We start from the raw sequence: 16,039 nt of genomic DNA, 5'->3' as shown, positions 1-16,039 counted from the left end.
GTGAAATTGTTTCCTTGCCTCCATGGTACAGAGCTGAAAAAATATCTGTGTACATTTTTTTTGGGGGGGAGGGGGGAGAGTGTTAAATCAAGGGTTTAAAATGTCTTCTGTTTTTACTGAGCCACATGAATTATGCTCCCAAACAAAAACATCCTTATGATTTCAACACTGGCACATTTGCTGTATAAAGCAAGGTAAGAACGAACCAAGATAAACCCTCAGCAGAAGCAGGTTGTTGGCAGCACTAAATGTGGACACGCCAGTAAAATTAGAATCAGTGGTGTGCTAGCTCATATACATTATTCTTCTGCCCTTATTCCTCAAGACTTCTTCATGAGGCCCAAAGTAGGGATGAAGAGGAACCTGCTTCCATCTTTTGCTTCGTCATCCCTATTTGCTTCCATACCGGATTATTTGTTATTTTACTCCTTACCCTGGGCAGAGCCTTTTAAAAACAGGGCACAACTGCCCTGCCCCAAACCCCTGAGGATATCAGCCTGAGGAAAACCCATCATTCTTTGTTCACCTGAATTATATATCCATGTCTGTTATGTACATGGATGTGTGTGTATCACCCGCCTTCCAACCTAAGGTATAAAATATAAAATTATTCGGATTTATGCTACTCACGCCTGGCAGGCACACACATTTTAACTGAGCTTTACCTCAAGGAAGGTGGGTGGAGGGGAGGGGAACCATTTATTTTTGTTTCCTAGTCAGCCCAACTCCAGCCTGCTCAATCTGGTTTCCTGAGGAAGGTTGCAAAACGCAACCAGCACCGCAATCTCTGCACATTGCAGCCCTTTTGCAGGTCCCTTTTTTTTTCACCCCAGGAGCCTCGCCTTTTCTTCCTTGCCTGTAATTAAAACATGCCAGGGGAGGGGAATGGCTTTTAACTCCTTTCTCCACAAGAGGGAATCCCTGATTTCTAAAGTGGGGGGTGGGAGAGAAGCTTCTAGAGACGAACCACCAATAAAGGCGAAAAAACACACCAAATTCCTTCCTTCTCTCCCCCCTCGCCCCCTTTTCTTCACACTCTGGTGACAAGTTTTAAATTGAATCCACAGGGGAGATCTCTTCCACCCACCTACCAAACCCCAACCCCAGCCAGCCATCCATCCATCCCTTTTTCCGAGCCAAAGAGGCATCCCCCCACCCCCACCCCCACCTTTCCCCCTCCTAGTCCTTGCAAGAGCCTCGCGCGCGCTCTCCCCCTCTGCCTGCCTTGCCTGCCATTATGTGCAACCATCTTTTTTAAAGCCAGGCCTCTCTCTCTCGCTCGCTCTCCTCTCTGCAGGCTCCTCTTGGCAAAGGAGAGAGAGCAGTGAGCTCTTAAACATGTCTGCCTGAAAGCACCCCTTGCAGGAACAGCCCCTCCCCGGGTGGCAGCACACTGGCCTCTTGCCCAAGGCTACCAGCAGCAGCAGGTCTGTTTGCATGGGGGTGTGAGCAGTTTGCATGCGGTGCGGGGAGAGTCGGGGAGAGAGAGAAAAAAGAGAGAGAGACGGTGGTTCTTTTTTTTGGTGGCGATGATGATGATGATGGTGCTGATTTCCTTTCCTTGCCTCTTCTTTTCCCCACCCTGGTGGGGCCTCTGCCTGATGCACCTCCCACGGGAGAACCCCATTTTTTTAAAAAATACACAGGACATGCTATTTTAACACCCCCTCCCTCCTGGATATTTGCAGGAGCTTGCAAGGGAAGGAAAACCCAAAAGCAGCAGCAACAGCCGCTTGGTTCCTCTCCGGAGCTGCCGCTGCAGCGCCTACGCGCCATGGAAAGGAGAAACCTGGCCGGGTGGTGGTGGTGAAGCGAGGCGAAGCTTCAGAGCACTTGCAGCAGCAGCAGCCGCCCGGTAGAAGCTAGGGAAGGAAGCCGGCAGGCAGGAAGGCCGCTGGAGCCTTTCTGCAGCCCGGGAGCTCGCCCGGGAACAGGCAAGGCGCCTGCTGCTGCTGCTGCAGCCGCCGGAGATTAGGCCTCTGCCGCGCGCTCCAGACCCGGGAGAAGGATTGCTGCCGGGGGCATCTTGGAGCTGGCCTGCATCGCCAAGCCTTGGGAGGGAGGCCTTCTCCTGGCTAAATTTCAAACGCCGTTGTATGCTTCTAAAAATTGAATAAATAAAGCCTGTGTACTTAAACAGCCCCCCCCCTTTAAAGTGCTTTCTTTGTAGCCGGATATGGGGCCAAGCGATTTTCCTGGGGAGGGCCTTTCTTTGTGTGCGTGTCTCTTACGTTTAAATGCATTAGGAGCCCATGTCCGCTCCCTCCTCCCCACCCACTCCCACCCCGGCCCCATGGCACACAGCCCGTAAGTGGGTATTTATTGCGTGCGGAAAGAACCCGCGGGAGACTGCAGCACAATGGCCTCTTCCATTTATACCTCCTGGGCCTCTCTTGTTTTTCCAAAACTGGCGCAGCCTCCTCCTCTCGCCCGCGGCGCCCTTCCTGGGCCTCTTGGTGCAGCGCAGGCCTGCGCGCTTTTAGTCAGGATTTCCGCAGTGGGGCTTACTCCCAGGTAATGGGCGCGTAACTCTCGCAGCCCCAATTAGAGTGGAGCTGGATTGAAAAGACCCAGAGGCCAGGAATCGTTGTCTCGCTGTCAGATGGGGCCACTGGGTGAGGTCGCTCACACCTTGAAGGCATCCTTTAGTAAATAGGAACAAGAAAGGTTGCTATGTTGGTCCATAAAGGCGAGGAGGAGTGGGGAAGTGCAGATCCACAGTTGAGCAATGTTTGGGTTGGATCCAGCCCAAAAGTGCGCCACTCAATGAAGTTAATGCCCAGCTATGGATTTTGGAGTAAACATGATTTCCTTGCAGCAAGGGGTAGTAAATCTTAACCCACTGAATGTTGCCCTAGTATGGGAGTAGTGAAAGCTATGTTACTTGTGCTTGCTTTGGAAGCAGGTGGGTTTTCAGTGTCCCTTTGTTGCCAAGATAACAAAAGGGCCCCACCTCTGTAGAGATCTTAGGACTATTGGTTAGCTCCTTTATACTAGGCTAGACCTATTTGTCCGTCTAGACCTGCCCAGTCTGCTCTCCGCCTTTCACATCACCTGCTACCTAAACTGGATGCAAAATGTGTGGTCCCGCACCTAGGAACAATAGCGAGGGACTTTTGAGTGAGGGGTGGCGGCATGTGACAGAGTATGGAAGGAGATGAGGAAGAGTGTGGTAGAGAAAATGTGGGTAGGACCCACGTTGAGAAGAAAGTGGGGGTGGGTGATAGTGAGGTGGCATCAGGAGGATGCTAGCATGGTCAGGTCTTCTGGTAGTTGGGCAATGCAGAATTCCATATCTTCCCAGTATGGAAGCAGCCAAGCAGTTATAGTCTGAAGCAGAAATAGGAGGGATTAATAATACAATTAATATAATATAATATAATATGATGAAGCTGTAATTGTGTCAGGATGGTGGAGACTCCTGTATTTGTTTGCTAGCAAACCAAGTCAATGGTAGTTGCTCTGTTTTAGGGTTGGCAATAAGCTGTTAAGAAAAGTTGAGCCTTCTACCCTGTCATGGATGGGACACCAGATGACGTTGGACTCCAACCTCATCATCCCTGTTCCTTGACCGTACTGGCTGGGAATGATGGGAATTGGAGTCCCAACAGCTCAGCTTCCCCATCCCGGATTGAATGAAATGGACTAATCCTTTTAAAAAAAGCTTATGCAAATACAAACCAAGAAACTGGTAAAAATGGTTTTGAATTACCCTCATGGGTAATTCAGGTGTTGGTTTCCCATCTGCCCCAGTCAGAATGACCAAGAGCAACGGATGATGGGAGATTTAGTCCAGCAACACCTGGAGGAAATGATCGAACCTGTCCCCCCTAAGGTTGTTAAAGGCAGAGGCTGGAGCCTGTGTCCAGGGGACATGTGGAAAACCATGGTTTGGTGTTGCACTTTATGCCATAGTATCCCTCATTAGTCCATTAGGGTGAATGGGGCACTGCCTCCACCAACTCTCAAGCCAGCCCACTCTTCCTTAGTTTCACTGTTGCCATTGTAGACCTCAGCAGGCAGGAGGATGAAGGCAGAACTAGAATAAGTTGGGTCTCTTTGCCTTTGGCTCCCTGCCGACTCCAGCATCCATTTGCAAAGGGCAGACAGCTCTTCCTGAGGATGGAGATGTGGGTAGGTCCCCCCTAAGGTTGTTAAAGGCAGAGGCTGGAGCCTGTGTCCAGGGGACATGTGGAAAACCATGGTTTGGTGTTGCACTTTATGCCATAGTATCCCTCATTAGTCCATTAGGGTGAATGGGGCACTGCCTCCACCAACTCTCAAGCCAGCCCACTCTTCCTTAGTTTCACTGTTGCCATTGTAGACCTCAGCAGGCAGGAGGATGAAGGCAGAACTAGAATAAGTTGGGTCTCTTTGCCTTTGGCTCCCTGCCGACTCCAGCATCCATTTGCAAAGGGCAGACAGCTCTTCCTGAGGATGGAGATGTGGGTAGGTCCCCCCTAAGGTTGTTAAAGGCAGAGGCTGGAGCCTGTGTCCAGGGGACATGTGGAAAACCATGGTTTGGTGTTGCACTTTATGCCATAGTATCCCTCATTAGTCCATTAGGGTGAATGGGGCACTGCCTCCACCAACTCTCAAGCCAGCCCACTCTTCCTTAGTTTCACTGTTGCCATTGTAGACCTCAGCAGGCAGGAGGATGAAGGCAGAACTAGAATAAGTTGGGTCTCTTTGCCTTTGGCTCCCTGCCGACTCCAGCATCCATTTGCAAAGGGCAGACAGCTCTTCCTGAGGATGGAGATGTGGGTAGGTGAGGGAAAGGCCTTGCTCTTCAACCACCTTCTAGTCAGGGAGGGGGGAACTCTGTCTCCACAAGGCCAGGGTTTTATATATGCGTTGCTGTGGGTTGAACAGACCCATAATAAGCAGTGATGGACCAGGGGCAGAGGATTCCTTTCAGCCTCCCCAAATATTGCAAGGATGGGTTGGTTTCTGAGTCAGGAAGCCTTGCTTTGAAGATGCCCTGGTGAGGAGGGCAGTAAGAGAAGCGGTGGCTCTCATTAGAAGCATCTTATTCTCTTGGGGAGCCGCGATTTGGGGGAAAGGGGGGGGGAACTGCTTGGCAGCAGCCACCCTCTTGCTCCTCTGTCCGAGAATCCTTTGTGCAGCAAAAGGAGATCCTGTGGGGATTTATTTTTATTTTTATTGCGGTCTCTCTTTTGTTAGCTACAGAGACACACACACACAGCTTTTCGGGCCAGGTTTCTGGGGGAGGTAAGTTGTGTGAAGGAAGAAGAAAAGAGGAGGCGGGTGTGTGTGTGTGATGCTGTTGTGGTGTTGCGTGCTTGTGTAGGGGGGGGGAAGGGGGGTCTGCGATTGAAAACAGGAGGGCAACCAGGGCAGAAATTGCCCTTGCACCAGAGAAGAAAACAACCCCCGAGTTCCCTCTGATTTTCAGGGACTTGTTGGCAACTCAGCGAGGGTTGCCATAGCTTTTTATGTAGGGTGACCAGAACCGGCTGAAACTGGTTTGAGGCAGATCAGCTCCTGAACACAATGCAGTCATTGAGCTACTACAGTGGGAGAGCTTCCTCCCTCCATGGCAGCCAAAAGCAGAGAGGATCTTGCAGAAAGATACCATCCCATAACAATATGTGAATGCACACTTTAGACACACAGCACTGGTATGTGGCTACTGTAATAGTCATAAAGGATTCTGTGTATCTGTGTACATATTTTCAGTAACTGAGATTACTTTTGGCTGGTTCATGCCTTTTTTTAAATCTCCTTTTTTGTTTTCTTTTGCTGAAGTAATGGACAAGAACTGAGATTTATCACCCTTTTTGTAAAGGAAAAAACGGTTTGCTTTACTAGGTGGCACACTTGGATATGTAGGTGTTGGGTTGTGGCGTTTTTGTTTTCTCCAGCTGCACAAAATAAAAAAAAATACGGATTGAAAGATTTGTATTTCTATGCTTGTGAGTCAGGATTGCTGCTTTGCATGCTGTTTTGTATTTTACAGGGTGCTTTCTTTTCAGGAAAGAAAATAGCATTATTAAGTCTATATGTCTCTCTGTGTGTGTTGTGTCACTGTTAAAGGCCAAAGGAACCCTGTGTGTTGTTGTAGAATTGCTCATGAAAGCATTTTCAAAAGAGGCTTAAAAGGCATTCTCTTCTTTTTCTCCTTGCAGGCCTATTGATTGGGGCTGCCTTTAACCCTTTCAGGTTTGCAGTGGCTATGCATATCTGTGGTTGCATAGCTGATCATTGGCATTAAAAAAAACCCCAAAACAAAAATCTGTCACAGGCCCAAGGTACACAAGGTGAGCTATGGTATTATTTGACTATGATCACAATGGCATTGAGGAACATGTATGCAGAGCCTGAATGCATTTTTGTGGTTGCACACCTTGGTGGAAAAAAAGCAGTGGTCTAAATCAGGCGAAGAAACGCAATTAAATTTGTCCAGATTTAATAGGATTAAAGCTATGGTTTATTTTGATAGCCAGGCTAACAGTACTGCATTTGTTTGGTGTACAGTGCCTTAAAGGCGGGAATTTTCTTTCCTCTGCTGATTCATAAAAGAACAGGCCCCTGTATGACAATCATAATCATGGACCACATGGTAGAGGACTGTTTTGCATTACTGGCCCATTGAACTTTTATAATTTTCCATCTAAACATTTAAAAAAGTGATGATTTCTTATGTCCTTCCTCTTTCGGCCAAACTAAATAACCTTGCCCCTTTTCCTTCTCTATCTCGTTTTGTTGAGAGGTAAGGGAAAGGAGTTTGGGGGGCAGACATTGAGTGTGTGTACAAATGCCAGATAAGCTATGCATTTTGCTTACTAAATTGTATTGTAATGGAGGCTTTTGCAGCCCAACAGAGGGGATGCTTTTTTTAAAAGGTTTTGTGTAGAACTCCAGTGGATTACTAGTAGCATGAATTACAACACTCGAGAATTAATTACATACAAATAGGAAACCGGATGGACAGTGCATCAGCTGGTAAGGAATGTCTCCTCCTGACTCAAAGCTTCAGAGCATTAGATAATGGATAAGATTTGTTTTCCTTCCTTAAGAAATAAATATGTGCTTGGATTAGAGCAGGCATTTTGCATCTTCTACTGAAGCTGGAGACTCAAGAGAAAGGGAGCGGGGGGGGGGGAGGTAGGAGAAAGCAATAATGAATGTGGCAAAAGGAAGAACAAAGGCTCTCAGAGATTATATTGGAGCACTAAACATTTCTTTGCCTTTGGGGATTCTGCGGCTAGAAAACTGTGACTTCCTAAAACAGGAAATCGTCAGGAACGCTGGAATTTTTACGGGCATTATGATGTTTCTAAAAATCCACCCTGCCCTAGCTGGCAGCTGGAATTATAAATCTGCAGTCATGGGGGGGGGGGAGAAAAGGGGGGGTGCGGAGAGAAGGAGCCCAAATAAAGATGGAGGATAAACAGTAGGATGAAAAAAAATTGTTCTGATATAGTTTGAAATTTAGGTTGTCCATTGTATTCAAGCGGAATAAAGTAGACAATCTTAAAAGCCTTGGGAGTATTTTGATTGGGTAAGTTCCATGGAGGCTGGTGACAGGGAAGGTTGGCTGCATTTAGAGGGTGACACAAGCATTAAGGAACCTCTTTATTTCCTGATTGTGCAGCAGATGACATAAGGTATTTAAGGAATAAATTGCAGTGTATTGAAAGTTGCATGTGGTCTCTTAAGCCTGCAGACATTTGATATGGAGGTGTTTTGGGTTTTTTTAAATAAAAAAACACCAGGTATACTGTTTTGTGTGTCTCAGATCTACGCAGGGCATTAAATAGCTTGCATGGCTGGGGGTGGGGAGAGGGACAACTGTGCTGTGATTCCATTTTTGTGTGTTGAATTTAATGTCAATATACAGTGGTTCAGTGTTGGGCTGTAGATAATGCTGTTTTAGGCAGCACCAGCCCATGTAACATAATGGGGAGAATATGGATGGCTAGCCTGCATTGGGTCTTTCTCCTCCCTAGGGTCAGCTGAGATCCCTGGGGTTACATGAGATCACCTTTCTGCTTTGTAAGGTTTTTATAAAACTGTAAGTACTAACACTTCATTTTGTGGCAATGTTCTTACTAGATTTGGGGTTTGGAAGAGGCATTGCACTATGCATGGATATGTGTGTCTGTGTTGTGTGTGCTCTCTCTCCCTCTATTTTTTTTCCTTACCGCAAAGCATTTCTTCTTTCTATTCAGTTACATTTTGTGCTGGAACTGTTTGCTGTAGTGCAAGAAACCCGAACAGATAATTGTTTATGATTCTTTGGATGTTTCTGTATAATATATTCAAACATTCTGTTCTTTGAGAGATTTTTGAGGATTGAGGTTTTTTGGGTGTGTGTGTGGGTGTGGGTGTTGTGCCACCCACCCACCCACCCCCTGCACATGTAGGCCATCCTTTTAAGCTGAAAATGCAGATTATTATTTTTTTGAGAGCTGGTCCTCTTAGGAGGAGCTCATGCTGGAATCTGCTTTGTAGCTGATTCTGAATCAGTTAATGGCTTTTAGGTCTTCTCAGAAATAAAGCAATTTGCTTTGTCTTCACTGGAAGTGTCACCCTAGGTACACATAGGATATTGATTTGTCTGTGAAAGTGTGAAAACATTGACACAAACATTTCCAGGGCCTACTTCTTCCCAGTTCACTGGGATTACGTGTGGGTGTCTTGAACAATGAATTGCCAGTGCTATCCGTTCACCATTGATGCAGCAGAGGAAATACTTCCCCACCCCTCAAAAAACCCCAACCCCAGTGTAAATAGAATACTATTCCTGTATGCAAATAATCCCATGAGTGTGACCAACTACTTCGACACGTGTGGGAGTTTTCCCAATTTCCATTTCAGTCCATTCCTGACTTTCAGGAACGAGCCTGAGCTTTAGAAGCCCTTAACATGGCCCAGGATATTAAAAAATGACAGAAGTAAATTGCCCTTTGAGCGCTCCATCAATGTGATATTCATGCCAGGGATGGGGGACCTGTGTCCCTCCAGAAGTTGCTCGGACTGCAACGTCTGTCATCCCTGATCCAGCGTAGTAGGCCTGATGTTGTAGTCCAGGGGTGGCTAACTCCCAAGAGACTGCGATCGACTCACAGAGTTGAAAACTGGCAGTGATCTACCCCCTTATTGGGAGTTCAGGTCAAAGTTGTTGAGCTTTTTTTTTAGGAAGGAGGAAGGCCCATTTGGGGGGGGGTTGGGCCAAAGTTGTTGAGTTTTTCCAGGGAGGAGGTAAAATTCTGAGCTTTTTTTTTAGGGGAGCCACAGTTGTTCAGCTTCTTCGGGAGGAGCCAGTGATCTACCACAGACGTCCAGTGATCTACTGGGAGATCACGATCTACCTGTTGGACATGCCTGTTGTAGTCCAACACCATTGGAAGAGTTGCAGGTGTTGCTGGACTCCAAGTCCCAGCAGCCTTGCCCAGCATTGCTAGTGATGAGGAATGATGGGAGTTTGTAGTCCAACAGTGTAGAATTGTAGAGTTGGAAGGGACCCTGAGAGTTGTCTAATTCAACTCCCTGCAATGCAGGAATCTCAGCTAAAGCATCCATGACAGATGGCTGTTCAACCTCTGCTTAAAAACCTTCAATGAATGTGAGTCCACCACCACCATTTGAGGGAGCCCATTCCACTGTCGAACAGCTCTTACCACCAGAAAGTTCTTCCTGATGTTTAACATCAGGAGGGTCACGGGTTCCCTATCCTTGTTGTTTGCCGGGGTAGTCAAAGTGGTGCCCTCTAGATGATAATTGACTACAACACCCACCATCCCTTTCCATGGGCCATCCTGGCTGGGGCTGATGGGAGCTGCAGTCCAACATGTGTAGGACACTCTTTTAGTTACTCTGTGTAATGTTGTACCTTGTTTTTTATGTGCATTGTACATCACCTTGGTACCCTTGTCTGAAGGGCAGTTGAGAAATATTTCCAAAGAAATTCTTATTTTGTTTAAACTTGTAACATGCATTGACAATTTCTGCTAGAGGGTTGGTGCACGTGCTCTGATTCTCTTCTTTTAGGTACCTGCACACAGATTTGCCAAGGAAATATCCCAAATAGGGCTGGTGAAGCTGAGAAGTGATCAAAAGTAATGCAGCAATTGGGCGTTAAACCCTCTTTGGTTTGAACGCATTGTGGCTTTTCCTCCTCCATCTTTTTTTCAGTTTTATTTTGCCTTTCTTTAGATAACCCGCTTTGCTGATATGCAGAGTGACTTCTTGTCTGTTTGTTTCTCTTGATGCTTCTATAATCGCAACTGAAGCTAAACATAAGCAAAATTGTCTGAAGTTTAAGAATCCCAGACCCAAGGGGCATGAACCTCAGCGGAAGCCCTGCATAAAGACTTCTTCTTGTGCAGGAGCCGTCCCCCCCCACCCCCCACCAAAATTGGCTTGGGCAGTGGTGAGAGAACACCCAGAAACAGTATGTGGCGGTGGGTGTGGAGGAGATATTTCCATTTGCAGGCATGGAATGTTTGTAACAGCACAACGTTCAATTCCAACAAAGTGCTAGAATACTCCTGACGCTCTCGTTGTCTGAAAGCCTGGAACCTTTGATGTTGGCATCCAGGAAACTGGAAGATTTCTTTAGCTCTTTATATGCAAGCATCTAAAAAACCACCACCGAAACCCCAGAAATGGGTGCCCAGGAGTTGGGAGCGTGCATTGGAGTGTCACAGCCTCACAAGCCTTGGAGGCCAAGCCCCCCTGTGTATTTTCCCCTACATACTATGTTGTTCCTCTATAGTAGAAGGTTCCAGATGCTAAGAACATCAAAAGAGTCCTGCTGGGTCTGGCCAAAGGCCCATCTAAATCAGTGCTCTGAGAGCCAGCGTGGTGTGGTGGCTAAGAACGGTGGACTCGTAATCTGGTGAACCGGGTTCACTTCCCCGCCCCTCCACATGCAGCTGCTGGGTGACCTTGGGCTAGTCACACTTCTTTGAAGTCTCTCAGTCTCACTCACCTCACAGAGTGTTTGTTGTGGGAGAGGAAGGGAAAGGAGATTGTTAGCTGCTTTGAGACGCCTTAAGGCAGGCATCCCCAAACTTCGGCCCTCCAGATGTTTTGGACTACAATTCCCATCATCCCTGACCACTGGTCCTGTTAGCTAGGGATCATGGGAGTTGTAGGCCAAAACATCTGGAGGGCCGCAGTTTGGGGATGCCTGCCTTAAGGGGAGTGAAAGGCGGGATATCAAGTCCAAACTCCTCCTCTCCTCCTCCTCCTCCTCCTCCTAAGAGCCAACTGGATGCCCATGAGCAGAGACGGAGTCCAACAAAGTTCTCTCCACTTGAGGTTCCAAGCACATGGTATTCAGAGTCCTACTGCCTCCAACAGTGAAGGTGGAACATAGTAATCATGGCCACTGGCCACTGATAGCTTTATCTTCCACGAATTTGTCCAGTCTTTTAAAGCCATCAGAGTTGGTGGCCACCACTGCTTCTTAGGGCAGCATTTCCATACTTCCACACAATAAAATAATAATAATAATAATAATAATAATAATAATAATAATATTTTTTATTTATACCCCACCCATCTGGCTGGGTTCCCCCAGCCACTCTGGACGGCTTCCAACAAAGATTAAAAATACATTAAGACACCAGTCATTAAAAAATTCCCTAAACAGGGCTGCCTTCAGATGTCTTCTAAATATCAAATAGTTGTTTATTTCTTTGACATCTTATGGGAGGGCATTCCACAGGGCGAGCACAACTACCGGTTCCCTGTAACCTCCACTTCTCGCAGGGAGGGAACCGTCAGAAGGCCCTCGGCTCTGGACCTCAGTGTCCGGGCAGAACAATGGGGGTGGAGACGCTCCTTCAGGTACAGTCATACCTCGACTTCCGAAGGTTTCGACTTCCGAAATGTACTGGGAGCCAATGTAGGTCTTTCAAGACCGGTGTTATGTGGTCTAAGCGGCCACTCCAAATCACCAGGCTAGCTGCCGCATTCTGGATTACCATAGTTGTACTGTGTGCAGAAGGACTTTCCTTTTTTCTGTCCGAAATCTTCCAGTGTTCAACTTCATTGGTTGACCATGGGTTCTAGCATTGCAACAAAGGGAGAAAAGTGTCTCTATCCAGATTTCACTTACCATGTATAAATCTCGTACACCTCTAACATGTTCCCCTTTACTTGCATTTTTTTCTAAGCTAAAAGCCCCCAACTCTTCTAACCCTTCCTCACAAGGGATTTGTCATTTTCTAAACTTTTTTCTAAAAAGGTAAAGGTAAAGGACCCCTGACAGTTAAGTCCAGTTGTGGCGCTCATCTCGCTTTATAGGCTGAGGGAGCCGGCATTTGTTCGCAGACAGTTTTTCTGGGTCATGTGGCCCGCATGACTAAGCCACTTCTGGCGCAATGGAACACCAAAACCAGAGGAGCACACGGAAACGCCATTTACCTTCCCACTGGTAAAGGCAAAGGGACCCCTGACCATTAAGTTCAGTCGTGACTGACTCTGGGGTTGCGGCGCTCATCTCGCGTTATTGGCCGAGGGAGCTGGCGTACAGCTTCCAGGTCATGTGGCCAGCATGACTAAGCCACTTCTGGCAAACCAGAGCAGCACACAGAAACACCGTTTACCTTCCTGCTGGAGCAGTACCTATTTAGCTACTTGCACTTTTTGGTGTGCTTTCGAACTGCTAGGTTGGCAGGAGCTGGGACAAAGCAACGGGAGCTCAACCCGTCGCGGGGATTTTAACCGCCGACCTTCTGATCAGCAAGCCCAAGAGGCTCAGTGGTTTAGACCACAGCGTACCCGCATCCCAGCTCTGCAATATTGTTTGCTCAGACCTGTACACACCATTCCAAGTGCGGGCTCGTCATATTATTATTATTATTATTATTATTATTATTATTATTATTATCATCATCATCTATACCATCCTTCATCTAGAGATCACAGAATGGTTTGCAATATAAAAACACAAAAATACATACTTTTAACGACGAATAACCCCCCCCCCAGTATTATTATTTATTAAATTTCTATATTGACAACTGCATTCTCCATCTTTGTTCTCACGATTCTTCACATGGATCATAGAATCACAGAGTTGGAAGGGACCCTGAGGATTATTTAGCCCAATCCACTGCAATTCAGGAATATGCAGCTGTCCCATACGGGGATCAAACCTGTGACCTTGGTGTTATTAGCAACATGCTTCACTTTTTCGCAGTTACGGCACACTGGACCTTTCTATTTATTCCACGGCTACTAAGCATACTTTATCATAAGCTTTGATATATATCTTCTTTTCTTTTTGCCTGGACTACAACTCCCATCATCCCATGCCTTTCATTGGCCATCTTGGATGGAGCTGAAGGCATCTTTTGGCATCTGGAGGGCCACAGTTTCCTCAGCCCTGCTACTTAATTGTAAGAAGATCCATTTTTAAAAATGAAATAATTTTTTTTATACTTTATTTACAACATAGTCCACAACAATTCATACATACAAACCAACCCACCACCATTGACAATTTAATTATTGAAATTAAACTCCTATCCACTTTTACACAAAGAAAACATACAATAAAAATAAAAGACTTCCTTTATCCTGTAAATGGCCTCCTTATTTACTTCTTGTATACTGTTTCTTTTATATGTGATTATTACAATTTTTCCTAATTGGGTCAGACCAAAGGTCAATCTCATTCAGCATTGTATTTCCAGCATGGTCTGCCAGGTCCCATTATCCCTGACCACTGGTCCTGCTAGCTAGGGAAGATGGGAGTTGTAGCCCAAAAACAGCTGGTGACCCAAGTTTGGGAAGCCCTGCACTAGTGCATCTAATGTTCAATCTTAAGTATTCTGCTTCTGAACATGGAAGTTCCATTGAGCCACCATCGCTCAAATGTTGACAGACCTCCTTCAATCCCCCCCTTTTAAAGTCATTTATTTGAAGCTGCGAGAGACCCATCACACCCCAGTGCAGCCTACAGGACAGTAATGAGGTAGTCTCTTCCCCCAAGATTACAAAGACACCACAGGAAAGGAAATAAGAGGAAACAAGCTAACCCAGGCACTATATATTGTCTACAAACTTACCTTAACGGGAATAGAAACAGGAAGAGGAGCCCAAAGTTGCTACTGTCTCAGCAGAGCTGATGGAAGGGCCCTTGTGCAGTCATACCTCGGTTTAAGTATGCTTCGGTTTGAGTACTTTCAGTTTAAGTACTCTGTGGATCCGTCTGGAACTGATTAATCCACTTTCCATTACTTTCAATGGGAAAGTTCGCCTCAGGTTAAGTACGCTTCAGGTTAAGTACAGACTTCCAGAACCAATTGTGTACTTAAACCGAGGTACCACTGTATTCTTCTTTCCCTCTAGTACAGTCTGATGGAATCTAAGCTACCGGTAGTGACAATTATCGCATCCCCGAGAAAGTTCTCTTCTAGCACTCTTCAGCACAAGCCCCAGTTCTCTGTCCTCCATTCCGTCTCTACCAAGACATAGCCCTCTCCACTTGGTAGCTTGGCTTGAGATGCTCAAAGTGCCCCTGCAGTTTTCTTCCCTTATTGGCTACTAGTTGGCCCGGCCGCGCGTTGCTGTGGCTCAGTCTGTTAAATGGACCCTCAGAGTCCACCTTCAGAGTCCCCCTTCATTTTGTTGAAATGTTTTGCCCTGTGACTCCCCCCACCCTGTCCCAACTCATGAGCTATCCCATCCCATCCTCTCCCCCCCCGACTCATCCCTGTGGTTGTCCCCACCCTGTCCCGACCCATGAGGTATGCCGCCCCCCCCTCCCCGGCTTATCCCTGTGGCTGGGCATACCCTGTCCTGAACCATGACATATCCCGTCGCTTCCTCCCCCCACCCCCGGCTCATCCCCGTGGTTGTCCCCACTCTGTCCTGACCCATGAGGTATGCCGCCCCCTCCCCCCCAGCTTATCCCTGTGGCTGGGCATACCCTGTCTCAACCCATGACCTGTCCCGCCCCCTCCCCCACCCAGGCAAGCCCCCACCTCCACTTGGCCCAGTCTGGAAAGCCGAGCCGAGATGCTATAGAGAGGGAAGCTTTCCTAGGTGCAGTACCAGTGTAGCCGTCGCTAGAGGGCGATGTTTTGCAACATCTCCTGTGCTCCCAGCATGCACTTGAGGATGAATTGTGAGTTCTGGAACACGGGGTTTTGGGGTTTTTACATGGCCCAGGTGTGACATCTGTCTACGCAACCTGTATATGGTCACTCTAATTTTCGCTTTGGATGTTGTGTCGAAATTTGAATGCAATCAGTCAAGCGGTTTCAGAGAAAAGTGGACACCCACCCACATCACCCACCCACATGCCCTTTTTTACATTTTTATATATATAGATGACAGATGGGGAAAATAAACGAATGTGAAGTCTCTTTATTGCAGTGCTTCTCGAACTCCCCCCCCCCCTCTGGGCCGCACTTTCAGAATAAAAATTTGCTCGCACCACACCAAATTTTTATATTGATAAGAAATAACGTTGGAAAACTAAAAGAAACAACTCCTAGCAGTGCTTGATTCATAGCACGGAACACAGCTACTTTATAGTATGATCGCGGGACATCCAAAAAGTATGAAACAACACAGAATCATTCCCCCAAAATAATTATAAACAAGCCTCTTACACATGGACTTTAAGGATCATAAACTCAGTGAGAGGTGTGAGCTCGCTTTTGCTGGGTAATCTCATTTATATTGGGTCTAATTTGAGACAAACTCTCACCTCCTCATCAACACAAATGGGCCTTTCCCTTTTCTGATCTTCCATATTTGTCGGAGTTGAAAATTCCTGTGTTGTGGAGAACTTTCAAAGAATAGCCAGTGCTCTTGAAGAGAGCCGTGGATACTGCTTCTAGTTGTATATCCATGCTGCATTGAAATGTTTAAATTGTTTCTTTGATTGTCCTTGAATCTTCCTGCCACACTTGCCATCCTCTCCTGCCACACCCTTTGAGAACCATTGCTCTGTTGGGACACATTCATATCATACCTTTTAATTACATGGCTCTCCCCCAAGGAATTCTGGCAACTATATTTAGCTACGGGTGCTGGAAACCATAAC

At 46.7% G+C, this 16,039-nt stretch overlaps 1 protein-coding gene across 4 annotated transcripts in view; it reads left to right on the top strand.

Moving 5' to 3' along the window:
• Window positions 1-1,292: 1,292 nt before the first annotated feature.
• The window catches only part of ZNF532 (zinc finger protein 532), a 54,208-nt gene continuing 39,461 nt past the window's right edge, over window positions 1,293-16,039 (top strand). Inside the window, exon 1 of one of the 4 annotated variants that reach the window (XM_060280343.2) lies at window positions 1,293-1,427. The gene's annotated coding sequence lies outside the window, so the exon portion shown is untranslated. Of the gene's footprint in view, window positions 1,428-2,381; window positions 2,515-5,517; window positions 5,643-6,149; window positions 6,282-16,039 lie in introns of those variants that run through there. The other 3 variants (XM_088652850.1, XM_060280344.2, XM_088652849.1) reach the window with 3 other exon arrangements.

Source organism: Zootoca vivipara, chromosome 10 (assembly GCF_965207765.1).
Source record: "Zootoca vivipara chromosome 10, rZooViv2.hap1.1, whole genome shotgun sequence".
In the NCBI taxonomy this organism is placed as follows: Eukaryota; Metazoa; Chordata; class Lepidosauria; order Squamata; family Lacertidae; genus Zootoca; species Zootoca vivipara.
The sequence above is the reverse complement of the archived record's forward strand: the minus strand, read 5'-3'. Positions and strand labels throughout refer to the sequence as shown.